Raw genomic sequence first — 16,762 nt, 5'->3', positions numbered from 1 at the left:
CAGGACTTCTCATTCTCCATAATCATGTGAGCCAGTCCCTCATAATAAATCTCTTCCTATATATCTCTATTACTTCCTGTTGATTTTTTTTTTCTCTAGAGAACCCTGACGAATACAGACTTCAGCACATCTTTTAGGGGGATGCAGACCAACCCATTGCATGAAACAGTGGCAGTAGCCAAAGAAGACAAAAGTCTGAGAAAGAATTGGGAGCCGGCAGGCATGGACAGAAGACCTACATTAGGCATCACGCCATGGATTGTATTTACTGAGTTAGGGGATTGGAGGAGAGTGAAGGCAGCTAGATATGAGCTTCTCTTTCCATCTTTGTTTCCAGCCAAGGAAACCAGCTGCAATTCCAGAGAACACAAAGGGAAGCACTCCAAAACAGGTTGCAAAATGCCTCATTCCTGAGCCAGATGCAAGCAGCCTGTGCTACACGAGAGCTAAAAAAAGAAGAAAGTGGAGGGAAAGGGTGAGTTTGTACTTATTTTTCTCCATTCCCTAAGGCACAATGAAACAGAACTTTCAGCTCAAGACTTTTGCTGCCAGGATTCTAGCAGGGTTTGTCAGACTGCCCTGATCAACTGTGCCTTCATTATTCCTCAGGGATCCCACTTCTGGAAGCATTTTCCACAGCCCATTCAGACCCTATCTGCATCCAAATCTCCCTAAAGGGATGCCTTTTTGTTTTATTTAGTCAGAGTTGAATGTCCTGGTTGCAACCCTAAGGATGCATCACTTATACATTAGTCATTCAGAGTTTTATAAAGAGCCAAACAGAACCATCCAAACACATTCTGAAGCAAAAGCCACATCTGCTGGGCCTTAACACAAAGAATATTCTGTCTCTTCATGCTTAGGATTCCCTTCTTGGCATCCATATGTGTGCTTTTAAATGCTCTGTCAGACAAGCTCTAGATGCTGCCCATGCTCATATTTGTATGTGGGAGTAGGGAGGAGAGGGTAAGGATTTGGGCATGAAAAAGGAGATGTACTGGGGAAGTAGAGGTGAAGCTGACTGGATTGCACACTGGCAGAGCTCAATTGCACACAGTGACCAAAATAAGAGTAATCACAATAACTACTCCTTACATTTACTGAGCACTTAGTAAGTGCTCTACAAGCATTATCTTATAGAAACCTCATAACAACTCTGGATGATAGGAACTCTCATTGTCCTTATTTTAAGGGTGAGAATCCTGGGATTTAAGGGGTTAAGGGATTTACCTAAAGTCACACAACCAGTTAAGTAGTAGTACCAGGCCTGAAACCCAGGCAATCTGGCTTTGAGCCAGACCCTCACTATTTTTTTTATTTTGTTGTGTAATAATTGATGCATAAAGTGTATAAATAAGGCATGTATGTTACAAAGCATAATAATAACATAAGCCACCATGCAACTTTAAAGCTCCATCACTACCAATATCTTTGAAGTGACTTACTTGCTCCTATTCATTCCATCTCCAGCCTAACTCCCTGAAGAAATCACCATTTTGTGTTTATCACCCTCTAGGCATGTAAAATAGCCTTTACCACATAGGTAGATATCCTTAAAATTACAGTTTTAGTGTGGATTTTGAGCTTTTAAAAAGAAGAATCATATTATACATAATCTGTCATGACTTACGTTTTTTAAAATTCAACATTATGTTTCTAGGGGCCCCTGGGTGGCTCAGTCAGTTGAGTGTCTGACTTCGGCTCAGGTCATGATCTCACAGTTCATGGGTTTGAGCCCCGCGTCAGGCTCTGTGCTGGAGCCTGGAGCCTGCTTCAGATTCTGTGTCTCCTTTTCTTTCTACCCCTCCTCTGCTTACACTCTGTCTCTCAAAAATAAATAAATGTAAAAAAATTTTTTTTAATTCAACATGTTTCTAAAATTCATCCCTATTGTGTCAGTTGACTGTGCTGTCATCGTTTTCACTGCTGGACTCCATTTGTGAAAATAGACCACAGTTTATTTGTACATTCTCCATTGAAGGGCATTTGGATTGTCTCCAGTTTCTGCTGTTGCAGACAATGCTATTATGAACATTTTTGAACTTGTCATCAAGTCCATATGTGCAAGAATTTCTCAAGGGTGTTGCAGGGTCAAAGTATTTTCCGAAGTGTTTGCACCAGTCTACACTCTTCAGCCATATGTAGAAGTCCTTGTTCCACATTCTCACCAACACTAGGTATATTGTCAGGCTTCTTCGTGTTTGCTAAGATAGTGGGTGGGTAGTATCTCATTTGATTTCAACTTGTATTTGTATATCATTATATTATTATATTTGTATTATATTATTAATCATATCCAGATAATGTTTGTTCACATTTACCTCAGTTTAGCCTTCATGTTTACCAGGTATTTTTGCTTATCATTCCTGCTTATATTTCTGACCTTCCTACTGAGATAATTTTTCTTCTTCCTGAATGATATCCTTTAGAAATTCATTTAGTTAAGAACCATTCATTGTAAATTCTCTCATTCTTTGTACTCTGAAGATATCTTTATTTAGCTCTTGTTTTTAAAAAAATACCTTTCCTGAACTACAGTCTCATTTTGACAGTATGTTAATGAGCTGGAAGATATTCTATTGGTCTCTTTTCCCTTGTTGTTACTGAGAAGTCGACTGTCACCCCACTTGCCTTTCCTTTATAGGTGATCCTTTTTCTCCAGCTGTTTTTAAGATCTTTGGCATTTTGTGGAATCATACAAAAATGTGTGTAGGTGTAGATTTTTTTTTTTATTCTGCCTGCTATGTGTTGGTCTTCCTGTAACTGTGGATTCATGGCTTTCATCATATTTTATCACCTCAAACATTGTCTCTCCTCTCTTGCCCTTTCTATCTTCCATACTGTTTAATTTATATGTCATCCTTCTCATCTCCCCATGTCTCTGCACAGTTTTACAGATAATTTCCTCAGCTCTTTTCTATAGCTTATCAATTCTTTTTTCAGCCATTTATAATCTTCTGTTTAACCCATCCATTTGTTATTCATAACAAGATTATAATCTTTCATTTCTGAAATGGATTCCATTTCTGATTTCTAGGTCATTGTTGATAGTCTCTTCCACACACATTTTTAACATGAAAATTTTTTATCTTTAAATTATATTTGAACTTTCTTTTAAGTGTTTCCAGAGGCACCTAGCTGCCTCAGTTGGTTAAGCATCCAACTCTTGATTTCAGCTCAGGTCATGATCTCAGGGTCATGGGATTGGGCCCCATGTTGGGCTCCATGGTGAGTGTGGAGCCTGCTTAGGATTTTCTCTCTCTCTCTCTCTCTCTCTCTCTCTCTCTCTCTCTCTCTCTCCCCCTCCCTCCCTCCCTCCCTCCCTCCCTCCTTGCCTCCCTCTCCTCCCCCCTCCCTTTGCCTCTCTCACTCTCAAATAAAAATAAAAATTAAAAATAAAGTGTTTACAGTATCTGATCATTACAACATCTGAACTCTTGAAGGAGCACTATATTTGGTTTTTGTTTCTTCTGACTCTTTTTATTAGTTTTATTAGTTTATTAGTGATTACAAAACTAGTGATTTAAAACAGTGCAAGTTCATTCTCTGACATTTCTGGAAGCCAGAAGTCCAAAATTACTTGGTTAAAGCCAAGGTATTGAAAGGGCTGCTTTTTTCCGGATGCTCTAGGGCAGAATCGATTTCCTTCTCTTTTCTAGCTTCTGGAGGCTGCCTTCATTCCCTGGCTTGGGACCCCTGCCTTGCATCACTCTTGCTTCCATCATGACATGTCCTACTTCTGTAGTCAAATCTCCTTCTTCTTTCCTCTTTTAAGGATACTTGTGATTGCATCTAAGGTCTACTTGGATAATCCAGGATAATTGCCCCATCTCAATCTTAATCTTAGTTTCCAGCTGCAAAGTTCCCTTTTTCATGGTAATGTTCACAGGATCCAGGGATTGGGTCTGGGATATTTTGGGGGCCCAGTTTTCAGCCTACTATATATTCATTATGTCAAAGACCGCTAGTGGTCAGTAAGTATCCATTCTTCCATTCCTTCCTAGGAATGAAAATACTAATTTTTAGCCATGCTTATTGCCAGCCAGTTTAAACTCCCTAGTTTTTGTTTTGACATCCAGATGTGACCTTTGGGATTAGAATTTTGCCAATAAGTTCTAAGTGGAAGTGCTATGTACAACTTCCAAAATATGTTTTTAAAGAGAATAGTTATGCTTTTCTTGTCCTTCCTTCCATAATGGTCTGGAATGTGGATAGCTGGAGCTCCAGCAGCCACCTGGGATCACAAGAATAATGATCATAACCAAGATCTCAGAGGGTTCATGAACCATGAGAAAACAGGTCCCTGATGAATTTGTGATAAAACTTCCCTGAATACCTACTTCTTGGTTTGTTTAATATGAAAATAAATAAACACATGTTTCAGCCACCATTATTTGGGTTTTTTTGCCATGTGATGTTACATTTAGTTCTAAGTGATATAATCATTATGTCTTGTTTGGTAATTTTTTATTGTGATTTTTTTTTTTTTAGTTTTACATAATCTGTGAGAATCCTGTAAACCTGAATTAATGACACCCTTGTCCAAAATGGATTTGCATTTACTTATTCCTAGAGTCATGTGTACCACCAATAGGAGACAGCGTTAACCTTCTTAATGAGGGAATGGGCTCCAGCAGCAGGGTGACTTTAGCTTCCAGTCCCTGCATTTGTGACTGGCATTGGCATTTATCTTCCAAATTTACAGTTGTCTTTCCTTTCTCGATCCTGGTTTTAGCTTACTATGCATGTTTGTATGTTCTTCTTTTGCTTATTATCATTGGAAAGTTCCCTTTGTTTCTGGTGAGAGGTCAGTGTATTAAAAAGCATGTCATCCCCTGGATGCAGCACCATTGCAGTACATCAGGATATCTTGTTCACCATCTTGCCAGGAACCACCCCAGTTTCATCATTAAAGCGTGCCACAGAGACTTTACATCTGATTGGCCTACCCAACATTTTGGTGAAAATTTGGTACAAGCAGAACTCTTCTGAAAACCAGATTGGTAACACTTTCTCTGACCATGGACTCCACTCATTTATTTGTTATCAGGGGTTCAGCTCACAGTCATTAACTATGATTCTCTCTTTTAGAGTTTCTGGCAGTTCGTTCTTTCTTTCTTTCTTTCTTTCTTTCTTTCTTTCTTTCTTTCTTTCTTTCTTTCTTTCTTTCTTTCTTTCTTCTTAATGTTTATTTATTTTTGAGACAGAGGGAGAGACAGAGTGTGAGCTGGGGAAGGAGCAGAGAGAGGGAGACTGAATCCAAAGCAGACTCCAGGCTCTGAGCTGTCAGCACAGAGCCTAACGTGGGGCTCAAACTCATGAACTGTGAGATCATGATCTGGGCTAAAGTCAGAGGCTTAACCAACAGCCACCCAGGCGCCCTAGTGGCAGCTCTTTCAAATAACACAGGCTCCTTCCTCTGTCCACAAAGATTTTGATACACCTCCAGAAATATATATAATAAAACTCTACTAGGGGCACCTGGGTGGCTCAGTTGGTTAAGCGTCCAACTCTTGATTTTTGCTCAGGCCATGATCTCACGGTTTGTGGGATCAAGCCCCATGTCGGAGCTCTTCTTGGGATTCATTCTCATTCTCTCTCTCTCTTTCCCTCCCTCCCTTGCCCACTCTATCTCAAAAAATAACTAAATACACATTTAAAAACTCTACTAATGAGACAATATTGCACTTATTATAATATGTGTAGTATTCTGCAACTTGCTTTTTAATGTAGTAATACCTCATATCCATCTCAGTACTTCTAGTCATCTTATTCTTTTTTCATAGCTCCATAATATCCCATAGTGTATATTATAGTTTCTTGGACAATTTGTTGATGGATATTTAGTTTGTTTCCAGTTTTTTTTAGTGTTTATTTATTTTGAGAGAGAGAGAGAGAGAAAGAGTGGAGGAGGGACAGAGAGAATCCCAAGCAATCTCCACGGTGCCAGTGCAGAGTCCGATGTGGGACTTGATCTCATGAACCATGAGATCATGACCTGAGCTGAGGTCAAGAGTCAGACACTTAACCGACTGAGCCACTGAGGCACCCCCTGTTTCTAATTTTTTGATATTATAAATAGTGCTGTGCTATAATAAGCACGTATATACATTTTTGTGTATTTACATATGTGAGAGTAAATATATATAAAGGACTTCTAAAAATAAAATTTTTAGGGTCATCTGTATGGCTCAGTCAGTTGAGTGTCCAACTCTTGATTTCAGCTCAGGTCATGATCCCAGGGTCATGATATCAAGCCCCACAACAGGCTCTGCACTGAGCATGGAGTCTGCGTAAGATTTTCTCTTTCTCTCTCTCTCTCTTTCTCTCTTTCTCCCTCTTGCACTCTCTCTCTCTAAAAAATGCATTGAAAATAGTTTTTTTTTTAGTTTAAAGAATATGAATATTTAACATTTTTGTAGATGTTGCCAATCTGTCTCCCCCAAAAGCTATACTAATGGTGTTTTGTAACAAACTACTAATGCAAAATTGATGTCCATTTTCCCTAATTCCTGAGTAGGGATTCCCTAATTTATTTCAGAATGGTGGTATGCCTACCTAAAGGCTACACTTCATACCCTTACTTTCAGTGAAGTATGACCACATGACTATCTCTGGCCCCTGAGCTGTGAGTGGCAATGTTACTAGAATATCGTGCAATATTGCTTACTGGAAGTTATGCCACTTTCTGCCCTTGTGCCTTTATGCCTTCTTCCAACATATGTAGTGGGTTTTTTTTAATGTTTATTTATTTATTTTGAGAGAGAGCATGCATGTGGACGAATAGGGGAGGGGCAGAAAGTGAGGGAGAGAGAGAGAGTCTCAAGCAGGCTCCACACTATCAGCACAGAGCCTGACATGGGGCTCTATCCCACAAACCATGAGATCATGACCTGAGCGGAAATCAAGAGTAGGATGCTCAACCAACTGGGCCACCCAGGTGTACTTGCAGTGGTTTTGTGGCTAGGATTCCATAGAGAAGAACATTAGAAATGATGTATGTACTAGGGATTGGAGAAAAGAAAGAAAGGAGGCTGAATAATGTGGTTTCACCACACAACCTTAGACTGCCAGCATCTTGACTGCCACTATATAAGAGAATAAACCACTATATTCAAGAGTCTTTGTCACATGCAGTTAGGAATGCAATTCCTAACCAACAGTGTCCCATTCAATCATTTAACCAATAAGCCAGTCTTTGTTATGGGCCTAGTCATGTGCTATGGATTATCACCACAGTAAGCTTGCCTGTGCCCAAATTGGACTGTCCTCAGAGGGGTTAGTGTGGCCAGGTATGTGATCTTTTATATCGATTCCCATCTCTTCTTCCCCAAATGGTAATCTCAGTCCACAGAACTAACAGAGCAAACTTTAAATTCCCATCTTTGGCTCAGATTACCTAAGAAAATCAGTCTAGAAACACACACACACACACACACACACACACACACACACACACACACAGCAGTGCATACAAAAAACCAAATGGCTTTTCACAGCACCCATAAAACTTCCTTACTTCAGTCTCAGGAATTTTTCAGAATAACCCTTTGGCCCTCTTTAAGAGAAGGTCCATCTGATGAAAATGTAATAGCTCTATGGAATAAAAAATTGAAGAATTAATAATTCAGAGCTACTATTAAATCAATGTGCTTCCTGTTGATTTGTCAATGTGGACTTTTCCAATTAGACAATTTTATTACAGTGATGAATACAAAAGGCACAATTTAGAGACTACTGTTCTAAGTTATGGTCCGGTTAGCTTAACAATCCGTATTTGCTATTGAATAAATGTGATGGCTGTAGCCTTCTAAAGATTAATGGGACTTTATTGGCAACTGAGTCTGCTCCTGTCCCTGGTGAGGATCAAGCAGGAGTGACTTCTTCACATATCCCCAAAGGATCCTTCCTGACCATTGTAATGGCCCATCACCTCCCTCCCCAGGGTCCTCTCCCATCCCATATCAAGAACACCCACCCTGCAGAAGACAGGTGTCACGGACAGTGCCTGAGTCCCAAACCAAGTCCCACTTTCACTGGTAAAGACAGCAAATAAAATTCCTTCTTCATCTACATGAGGTCCTGTAGAATTTGTCAAATGGAAAGCAAGTACGTCAAAGGTTCACAGTCAATGCAATCAAACCCAGGGGATCTCTGTTGTGAGTAATGTATTAGTACCTGACTTATTTAGCCTGCTGCAGGAGAAGGGACACCAGATACAGAGCAGAAGAACTGAGGGAAGTCCTGGATCTACTACATTCTAGCAGTGTCACCTGAAGCAATTTGCTCAACTGCTCTGAGCCTTGGTTTCCTCATCGGTAGAATGGGGATAATAACCTCTACTTTCTGGAGTGGGAATAATTACATAATAAAAGAGTATAATTCTTCTGACACATATCAGATCCTCAGGAAAGTATCTGTTCAGTTTACTGACAGGACAGGACCTGTGCGTCAAGGAAGAGGTAGTTCTCCCTCCTTGACAACATTTTATTAATTATTTTCCTCTTTATCTGACTGGGAGCACATGCTTTTTTGGACCATGAATGATCTGTGAGCAGCATTTTTGCTTCCCCTCTGAATTTGTTGTGGGACACCTCTCTTAGCTTGCAAGTACTTTGATGGCAAAGATGGTGTCACCTGCCTTGAAGCGAATGACAAACCAGGCAGATAATTTTGCTTCCTTCCTTATTTTTAAGGCCCCCAAAGCATGGGTGAGCAAAGTCCAAATTATCCCTGTTGACTTTTTCTCCCCTCACATACACACTCAAGCTCCTCCTGGTCAGCTCCTCTGAATTGTCAGAGGATACTTCAGTCCTAGAAGGTGGATAGAATGACCAACTCCTCCTGGTCTACCTGGCACTTTTCTGGGTTTTTAACTAAAAGCCCAGCAACATCCCAGGACAGGTGGTCATGCTTAGAGGGGAGGAGCCCTGGCATGTGGATTGGAATAATCTCTCTAAAAGGCCTTTACCTGTTGTATGCAGAGCAGACCTCGTGGCTGCCACTGGGTGCTTGACTCACTGGGTTTGCACTGCCTTGCATCTTGCTTCAGAGTTTGCTTCTCCTTGGAGACTAGCACCAGGGTCACTGGAGTGCTCCTGCCTCGGGCCTCACTGGGCCTGGTAAATAACAGCCCAGCCTGAGGGACCAGGCCCTCTTGGGTGTCCTTTCCCCATGGCAGGCAGGCACATGGGAGCTATACTAATTAACAGGTCCCATTTTTCTCCTTGCTTACTCAGGCTGCTCCTGATAGAGCTATGAGGGCAGGAGGCCCAGGGGGCCCAGAAATGTAGCCAGGTCTTCCCCAATGGTTACTAATGAGAATGTCCATGGGCTGAGAATTGCAGCTATTACTGGAATGACTCTTATGCAAGTTATTTATCGGTTGGTGATGTCTGCTCTTGTATTCAACATCAAACAATTATGTATGCTTGTTCCCCACCCAGGGATCTTGAGGTCTTTGTTTCTATATGCTTTTCAGGGTTCTTCCCACCCTCATCCTGGTTACTCTGTTTCCCTTACTCATGCTCTCGTGTCTTCTGTGCTGGTTTCCTCATAGGTCTGATCTTTTAGATTTGCAGGAGGCTGTCTCAGTTGCTGGTTTTGCAAGTACAGGCCTCAAGCTAGACCTGCAGCATGTGAAGAGCAGGGCTGGGGCCAAGCCTCCCCAAGCATGCTGTTTTGGCTTGCCCAGTTGCCATTCCCCTGCATCTTGTAGTGATAGTAGCCTCACTTTGGTATAGGAACCACCCGATCTTCTCCACATTGTCTGGACTTTGTGGGCTTGGGCCTAAATAATGGGAGCACTTGTTGTCCTTGACCATCACACATTAGCTTAGGGAAGCCCTGGGACCAGCAAGGCCAATGAACCTTGATCCCAAGATCTCTACTGGATCTGGTAGGGGAACATGCCTTCTGCCCACAGGGGCTGCTCAGTTGAGCTGATATACACTCGGTCTCTTCAGCTACCACGTAGGGAGAGCCTGCTTGAAAATGCAGTCAATCCAGACCAATAACAGGTGCAATGGGTATCCACTGTGTCTGCCTTTACGGCATGCACACCCCTATTCTTAAAACAGCACTTTGATTTCCCTCTGGGGGACCACCACTCCACCATTTCATGGATTGTTATTTGGACAGTCAATCAAGGAGTCTGTTCTCCTTTGGTCAAGGCATGAGCACATGACCTCACAAGCCAATGAGACTGTGTCCTGAGAATTTGAACAGTACAAGGAGGGAATACAGATGGAGGTGACTCTGAGACATAGAGAAAATAGGAGTGTCATCTGCCAGATCCCCAGAGCTGCCTTGCTTTCTTTCCTGTCCACAGCCTGATTTTTCAGCTCTTCCTTCAGTTCCATGAGCTACCTGAGGTAGCTTTATAATATCCCAACCTGGCTAGGCTGAACTACACTTACCAGAATTCCCTTTCCTGTATGTTTTCATGTCACGTGGGCCAGGAGAGGGATTCTGGGAATCCCTTTATAAAAAGAAGAAAAGAAGTTAATAGTGAGGACTAGGTATCCATGCATACAAGAGAAAATCCCAAGTTATGAACTTAAACACAAAACAAGTGCATTTGTCCATCATGTGGAAGAAGTCGAAGTAAACAGCCTCAGGCAGGTGTGATGGTACCATCTGTCCCCAGGCTCCTCATGCTCTGTATTCTGCTGTCCCTGGAGTGCAAGCCCATGCTCACCGTAGTGGCCACAACTAGCTAAAAGAGAGGTTGGCAAACATAATCTTTATTGTGTGCTACAATAGAAATGGGTTCCTGTTATTGAGGGAGGAGGAAAGAGTAGGCAGGGGAGGCCACTGCTGCCTGCGTAATGGGAGAAAACAGGGCTGTGCCGAGGGTGGAAAGGAAGCCAGCGCCCAGTCTATGCTAGAACACATTTTCCTTCCCGCCCCCCTCCCAATCCTGCACTCAATCAATGCTCCCTCCATCTCTCCTGCTCTCATGAAAATCCCTGCTAAAGGCTCCATTCACTGTGATAACACTATTCCACAGGACTTTTATCCTTAATGTAGCAAAACAGATGGGAGGGAAAATGCATCAAACAACTTACACCAATATATGAAAAAGAAGAGGTTAAGAGTCTGGGTTCTAGGGGATCGATAAACCATGTTTCTACTCCTGGATCTCCTGTGTCCTAGCTGTGGGATTTTGAGCAAGTCTTTTAATCTCCTGAATCCTATTTTTCAATTGCAAATTTCAACAATAGTACTGACCTTAAAGTTTTGTGGTGAGGATTGAAGGAGAAACACTTAGTATAGTGCCTGGCATATAGTAAATGCTCAGTAAACATTAGCTGCTATTATTGTCACTATTATTATCTGTATGTACGTCATCTTAGTCAAGTCTCTTTAAAGACACGCTAATGGTTTTCTCCCTGGGTTCATTCTTCACTGTTTTCTTCAGCTTCAGTAACTTGAACGGTGAGAGAGAGAATGACGCTTATGACACTTCTAAGAAGCTTTACTGGGCAGACTTGGAAAATCCATGGCATGCCCCAGAGGCCCTTAGTGGATGATGAGAGACTGGGGCCACCAGGACTCTTCAGCTGAGAACTTTGGCTCTGTCTTCTTTGGAATCTTTAGCTTATGATCTCCCAGGAGTTCAGGGACCCCTGGGTGGGTGGTAACAGTTGCCCCTAATCCATTGTTCATCTAGTGTGAGGACCAGGTCAGCACTCATAGGGTTCCAGATGTGCTTGCTGCAAGCTCAGGCTCCCTCTGAGTGTGAATGTGGTTTCTCACCAGATAAGGGATGTGCTCAGCCCAGATCAAACACTTATCTCCAGGGTGCTGAGAGCCAAACTCTGCTTCTGTTCCTCCCTGGTATTTATTTGCTTACCCTTATCACCTCTGAAGGTGGTGTTGTTTGTGCACCTGATCTCAGTTTCTGGCTTGGTAGACTGAAAGGTGCCCTGGTTCTCAGCGGGGGTGGGGGATGGGGGGTGGGGGTGGGGGGGTGGGGGGTGGATGGAGCATGGAACAGCCTCCAGGTGGTGCAGGATGAAGAGCACTGGATGAGGGGGTCAGGAGATGCAGCTCCTGAGTCTGTATACAAACGGAGGGATGGGGCTCAGCAGACTCAAAGGCCTCTTCCAGAGCTGACGTTCTGTTTTGATACAAAAACCCCAGTGGGAGCATTCTTAGGGGGAAGGAAGAAAAGTTGAAGACTTAAAATGAGCAGGAAATGTGAGTGTCTTCAGCCTCTTGTGTGAGGGAGAATTGTGAATCTCTTTTGACCACACTTTACTTTGTGCTGCCTGTTTTAGCTGTGTGGTCACAGTGCCAAAAGTGGACAGATGCAGGGCTCCTGCTCATTGAGTTGTTCGTGCAGAAATAGCTTGTAAAATCAGTGACTATACCCCATGCAAATATGGAACAAGGAAGGGGGGGATTCTAGAATATTTGCAGGAAGATAGCCGATGGTATAAAGAGGTCTTTACTTGGAGAAATACTTAGTATTACAATTAGAACTTACAGAATGAATGGGTGATAGGAGGTGGGGCATAGATTATACACTTTACAAGATAATGTCCCACTTTATAAAAAGCTAAATGTTTCCTTTTGGAAGTCAGCTCTCATGGTGCACTAAAAGGTTGAATCTATAATAAATCTAATTATACAAGTTTTGGCTAATAAATCCATTGTGTACAAGCTTAGCCATGCTGTAAAGTGTTTTTCTCCTCGTAAATACACTCTCATTTTTAGAAGAAATTTCTATAAGATAATGTCTTGCGGTCCAGTTTGACTTGTGTGCCTGCTGTGAATTGAACAATGAAGGTTTTCCAGTTGCATCTGAAGGGCAAAATCTATTTTCTTCTGTGATCCCCAATGCCCACACTTTCCCACAAGGGGGCAGCACACCACAGGGTCTTTGTAACAAAGGCCTGGGATTCAGAAAGCACAGCCCTAGGAGAGAGTGACTCCTTCCCAGAGGGAAGACAATTCACTAAAAGCTGTTAAGAGGCAGATCTTATAGTACCTCGGCATAATTGAAAGCCCTAAGTATCTGCCAGAAACCTTTTGGTTGTTCTTACATAGAAAAAGGATGAAATCATTTTGTGTGGGGGACAGTTCTTCAGTATTAACAAATTATTTTTTCTGTATCTACACAAAATTTATCCACCTAAGTCACCAACAAAAGCAATTTTAGGCAGAGACCTATACACTGAATCATAAATACATTGTTTTCCCTTCAAGTTTCGTTTGTGAGTTTATGGAAATGCATGAGGTCAAGTGTTCCACGCATGTTGTATTCCAAGTCTTTGCACTGCCCAGTGGACAGAAGCAGTGCTTAGAATTTGACACAATTTGTTATTAAGTAAACACAAATTTTCCAGGAAAGAAATTTAGGATAGAAGATCAGTTTCAGTTTTAGGGAGAACTTCCCTTTCATATTTTTGTACAGGGCTAGGCTTCCATTAAATGTATGTAAAGGATAATAAAAGATTTAACAGGTCAGGAAAACAAGTAATTCCACTGTGTCATGTCTATACTAGCTGAGGGAGAAGATGCAATTCCCAAAAGTGTATATTGGTTGCCAAGATCTAGATCCAGCCGGAGGAAGTATGAATTGATCACTCCCTGGTTTTCACCTCATGGGAGAACTTAGGGATGTGTTATGCTAGACTATTATTCTGTGACACTGGCCAAATCCATTATGTCTCCTAATATTCATTCCCCTGTCTTTCTCAGAACTCCTGGATGTGAGCTGAGTATACCATTGCACGAATAAGTCTGTTTCTCAACCTTTCTGTGGCAGGTGTGGCCATGTGACCAACCATGGCCAAAGAAATGAAAGCAGAAGTGATATTCCTTAAGTGACAGGGTAGCCTTTCTCTTCTTACTTTCTTGATGGTTGGAATGTGGATGTGATGGTTGGAGCTGGAACAGCCCCAGTGATGATGGATGATGAGGTAAAAGATACATAAGGAAGATGGTAGAAAAACAAGATAGGGTCAGGTCTCTCGTTATGAAGCCACCATAGCAGCCTAGACTGCCAACCTAGATGTTTGGAAGAGAGAAATAAAAATAATTTGATTTTTAAATAAAAATAATTTGGGGGTTTTGCCATAATTTCATAATTTTTTTATCACCAATCTATACGTATTGAATGTTGTGTGAAGGGCACTGCTGGATGATCTGGCTTTAAGTTGACTTAAGGACAGAGTTGGATCAGGACCACCAGAAACAAAGTTCAGTTGTTAAAAAAATCCTTCCTGAAAATTGCTTCAGTGCTACTACATAAATAAATGCAGCTGTATTTGGTCACAGCCATAGCTGTTTCTGACATCTGTGTTTTCCCTGGCAGCAGAGGTTGTGTTTATCCTGAATCTCCCTTTATGACTTAAAACACAGCCAGAATCTATTCCTGCATTCAAACTTGATGGTTGATGGAAAATATACAAAACCTATGGACTTAATGGCCATGGCCTTGTGAGGCCAATGTGCATCTGCTTTCTCTGTGTTGTTCTGATTAGGAACCACCCACTTTTCTGGTTCAAGGTTAAGGACAGGCAGATCTTCTTCCCTCTAGATCCCAATACAGTGACACAGATTTGCAGGATCTGGATAAAAGAGAGTTTTTGTGCAGCTACTTGTCCACCCTAGCCCTGTGGGACAGACGAAGGGGCGATTCTACTGGCCAAAGAACTGCCCCCCACTCCAGGCAGCGTAGAGGGGTGTGGGTGGAGTGGGGTGGGGGCACCGTCCTAGCAGCCCTGAGTCCTCAGCTGTCTGGATGTGGGACAGGACTTCCATGAGCAGATCCCAGCAGGTCTAAGAACAGCATGGGCTCAGTGCGCCCAGGCTCTCTCAGGAGGCAACACCAGGCCCCCTGGCTTATAGGGACTGCTGGGCATGGCCCAGCTCTGAGGGAGAGCTCTGTGCAGCTCTGTGCAGCTCTGGCAGCCTAATCCCACCCAGATTAATGAGGTGGGGCTACACAAGACAACAAGGGTGGACCTGCAGGGATGAGGTCTCCCTGGGCAAAAAAAAAACAACCAGTCCTTTTTAAGGAACATAGCTAAAAGGCAACTGCCCACTTATTTTCCATATTAGCCATAGCGACTGAATGCAGATTGAGATATTATACTCAGGTTGCATAAACCAGCCTTGTATCCAAAGCCTATTTGCTGCTTCACCTACTTTAGGGGACAATCTGGTGACCAAAGGAAAACATGTCTTTACAAAGTAGCACTTGCCTAGAAGGGCCTAGACCCCATGATCAGAATTATTCCAGGGATCCCTTACCAAAATATTTTGATAGTTTACCACCACCCCTAGCAAAGTGCCACATGTTTATGCTAAAGAAGAATGGAAACAAGTACACTAAAATGTACACAGTATCTAAGTTGGGTTTTTAGGTTGTACTGAGGCCTGGATGAATTATTTCTAAATGCTGTGAATGTCTGCTTCTAATCTGGCCCTCACAGGAAGCAATGCAGTACATGAGGTAAGTTGACAGAAGGTACACCTACTGGCAAACCTAAGCATTGTGGTAGCTAAGAGGCTCACTTCTCATGGTATACAAATGAAGTGCCATTTTGTTTTTGCATGTTTGGTTTATATGGATGGTCTCATGCAGGAGACCCCCATCATTGTGTGGGATACCAAAAACTAGACCCAAGGACTGAGGGGGTCCACACTGAGGTAATGCCTGGTCCAGGAGACTAGCTGGACTCCACAGGGGATCACCAACAGTTGGTAGTAGCTCCTAATTGTGTAATAAAGCTTGTGAGGCTCAGAGAAAATGAGTACCATGATTAATGATGGCTGCAATAAATTAGGGGCAAGGAGGGGTGCAAGCAGTTGAGTGGGATAGAGGACTTGCATTCCAACTAACAAATTTCATCAATTTTAACAAGCCCATCACTCCTCTCCCTCCTTTTTTACATCTTTGAAATTGAGATGCATCTTGTATCACCAAGCCAGATTGTATTTTCCAAAAATGGACACAATATTTTAAGTCTCACAGGCTCGTCCAGAACCTAGCCAAGCCCCCATCAAGAAGTAGAATTTGTATCTTCTCTCCTTGAACAGGGGGTGTGTGTGGGGGGACTTTGTGACGGCCTCAACTAATATCATGTGGCAAAAGTGACACTAAATGAATTATGAAGCTAAGCTATTTAAAAATGATATTGCTTCTACCTGGCCTCCTCTTTTCAGATGCTCATCCTTGGAACCCAGCCACCATTGCTCTGAAGAAGCACATGCCATGTGGAGAGGCCCCTGGTTCTCAGGCCTGGCTGAGGTCCCAGCTGACAACTTGCAGGCCATATGAAGGCTACATTGGAAACAGTTCCTCCAGCCCTAAGTCTGGCTGCCTGACTGAGGCTGCACGGAGCACAGATAGTAAGTTTCCCAGTGATTTGTTACACAGCAATAGATAACTGAACGATCCTGCTAGATCCTGGTAAGCTGGCAGCAATCATGACGACAGTTGTCACAGCTGGCATGTGTACACCAAATTTGTAGAGTAAGTGACAATTAATTAAAGACCATGTTTTAAAGAAATCCTGCCTCACCAACATTTTTTGTGGTACAAAGGACAATACCGTAAGGGAAACATGGAAAGGTGATGTAGAAGGCTCAGACTCTGAATAGGCAGAAATCTGAGGCATACCATACCAAATTTATTTTGTATATATTTTCCTTTATAAGGATGATCTAAGTTTAAAAGACCATTCAAGGAATATTAAAGAAATGCTAAGTGATAAGAAGTGTGCATTGTTTTCACTGTCAGCGT

The 16,762-nt window shown here is 42.4% G+C and overlaps 1 long non-coding RNA gene across 5 annotated transcripts in view; it reads left to right on the top strand.

Moving 5' to 3' along the window:
* Positions 1 to 16,762, top strand: part of LOC131484994 (uncharacterized) — a 56,674-nt gene that overhangs the window by 23,002 nt on the left and 16,910 nt on the right. For 4 of the 5 annotated variants that reach the window (XR_009248557.1, XR_009248558.1, XR_009248556.1 and 1 more), the window contains 2 exons: positions 100 to 475; positions 16,183 to 16,368. This is a non-coding gene — a long non-coding RNA (uncharacterized LOC131484994). The remainder of the gene's footprint in view (positions 1 to 99; positions 476 to 16,182; positions 16,369 to 16,762) is intronic. The other variant, XR_009248559.1, reaches the window with a different exon arrangement.

The sequence above is a fragment of the Neofelis nebulosa genome, chromosome 9 (genome assembly GCF_028018385.1).
Source record: "Neofelis nebulosa isolate mNeoNeb1 chromosome 9, mNeoNeb1.pri, whole genome shotgun sequence".
In the NCBI taxonomy this organism is placed as follows: Eukaryota; Metazoa; Chordata; class Mammalia; order Carnivora; family Felidae; genus Neofelis; species Neofelis nebulosa.
This window is presented reverse-complemented; position numbering and strand designations above follow the sequence as displayed.